The sequence below is a fragment of the Brassica oleracea genome, chromosome C2 (assembly GCF_000695525.1).
Source record: "Brassica oleracea var. oleracea cultivar TO1000 chromosome C2, BOL, whole genome shotgun sequence".
Classification (NCBI taxonomy): Eukaryota; Viridiplantae; Streptophyta; class Magnoliopsida; order Brassicales; family Brassicaceae; genus Brassica; species Brassica oleracea.
In genome coordinates, this window is record NC_027749.1 from 16,792,398 (window position 1) to 16,795,186 (window position 2,789).

Below are 2,789 nucleotides of genomic sequence, written 5' to 3' on the forward strand. Positions count from 1 at the left end.
ATTAAACAATATATAACTGATATGAAAATGCAAAAAGAATATAGAAGATCAAACATTAAATTCAACAAGACAACAATATAAAAAATCTATTTTCATTTGCTTTAATGTTGTTGGCACTTTCCGATTATTAATTTTAAATTATTTATAAATAATCAAAAAATTATAAACAAATAACCCGGGCGTAGCCCGGGCAAACCCTCTAGTTGAGTTAAAAATGGAATGATAATTAATATAATAACTTATTGAAAAAAAGGTTAGTTCTATTTGTATTTCAGTTTTAATAAAACTTGATAGCGATATTAGGGGAACCTCAGGATGGGCAAATTTCTCGACGGAGTTGAAGGAAATACAATAACTGAATAGAAGATTTCTAGATTTCATGTATTCTATACTCATAGGGGATAAAATGGAACTGCAGATCACTTAACTAGAACCACTCAATCTTTTTATAGGATTCTTTGTTTTGTTGGTTGTTCTATTTCGGTGTAATTATCCAGACCACTTTAATCTTGAGTAATAAAATGGATATTTTATCGTCAAAAAATATATATGTACGAGGATAAATCGCTGAAATTTCCTATGATATATTATACACAAAATAAATAATATATAAACAACTTTGCAACGTTCCCACAGAAAATATGCATTTAAAAATCGCTAATCATATGCTACATAATGGGTTTATGCTTTCTTTTTATAAAAGAAATATGTGAAACAAATCGTGACAAAAAAAATATGTGAAACAAAATATACAAAGTTATAGTTATTATAAAGTTAAAAAATATTTTGATAAATCATAATAACGAGATAATAAACTTAAGAATGAATCTATTTTGAGACCTATTTTGAAATATTGTCAGAAAGAGATATACCCATTATAACAAATCCCCTTCCTATTATTAGGAGATTTTCACCCAAAAAAAATATGAGAACAATTTTTTTTCATAGAAATAAAATATACAATATTCAGTTTTAATATAATAAATTGAATAGTAACTAGATTATGTAGAGATTTTAACTATTGAAATGATAACACAATTAATAATTCCTTTTTCATAATTATATTTACGATATGAATTTATTTAAGGATAAAAATATCCTTAATTTTCAATTTACTCAATGATTTTCACATCTTTCAAACAATAATAATTAAACACGAATTAAATCTTCAAAAATGGGGGATATTCTTCTAACATATATTTTTCTATTCAACATATAAAGAAAAAAATAATGTATGTTGAAAATCAATGTACATCCAACTATTTTTACTCAATTTTCTTATGAAGGTGGTTTTTTGTTGTTTGTTTAGTGTTTAAACTTAATGTGTACTAGAGATTGACCCGCTATTGATTCTTACGTTTTTATAAATTTATATATATTTTGCATGATTAGTGCTATATGTTTTAGATGTGTCGCCAACTCGCCATATAATTAATTGTATTCGGATCTGAATCGGGTAATATAGTTATTTTTGGTACAAATATTCCAAACCCATTTCAGATACATTTGTTATTTAGATATTTTTAGGTTCATATATATCAGAACCGAACCACCTAAAACCCTAGAGGGCCCAAATCGAAATCCACATATAATTTTATAATATCCAAGTGATGCCTAATTTCAAAACCCAAAAAAAATCCGATATCCAAAAGAAATAACCGGTACCTAAATGGGTAGCCGAATGTCCATGCCTACTGATTTTGTTTAAAAAAAAACTTCTTTCCATGTGTTTAGCTAAATTAAGTGAAATAGAGAGAGTGTTTTATTTAGTAAAATAGTTATATGGTGTGGAAAATAAAGTGGCAATATATGTAATACATTTTTATTATTTTGATTTAAGTTATTAATTTGTTCATATATACTATATCTTTGAATTATGTGTTTGGCTATGTAGCTTTTCACCTATTGAAAGTAAGATAAACAATAGTAAAACAGAATAAACCGAACTTTTAACTATATGCAAAATCTGGTTATTTTACATTTTGATTTTTATAATTAGTATAAATTTAATGTTGATTATCTAATAAATAACAATCTGCAATATTATTATTATTGTAATATAATTAATGATGTTATGTATCATTAAGATAATATTATTAATGAAGCTGTTAAATTGAGTTAAAAATGGAATGATAATTAATATAATAACTTATTGAAAAAAAAGGTTAGTTCTATTTGTATTTCAGTTTTAATAATATAAATGTTTTTAGTGTTACAAATGGGTAAGCCAAGTGTAAAGGGGGAAGTGTACTCAGGTGTGCTTTTCTAATGTGTAAAAATGAGCAATGTCTCTAGCAAAACAATTGATACGTGTTTACTTGATTTTCACAACGTAAAATATTCCATGTTTTGAAAATCCGGATTAAAAATCTAGCTTGTATAGACCAAAACCAAAAGATTAAAATATCATTATTGAGAGTTAAAATTCCTTTAGAAAATAAGATATTTTAGGTAAATTAATTTTCCATTAAAAAAGAGAAAAAACAGAAATGATCATGTTTTAATAGTATACTAGATTTTGATCCGCGCTTTCAAAGCGCGAGTTTATTTTCTTTTTTTTAATTGACAAATATTTAGCGTCATATTTCATATATTTGTGTTTTATTTTATAAAAGACTTAAACTTTTTATCTTTCTTTATCGTGTTTCATTTTAAATGACTATTTATGTTTAAAAAATTAAACTTTATTTTTTTAATGAATTAAGTTGGTATAACTCTGATGAATTAATTTTATTATGTGGTTAATATATTTAATAAAAATAATTATATACTTTTAATAAATATTTATA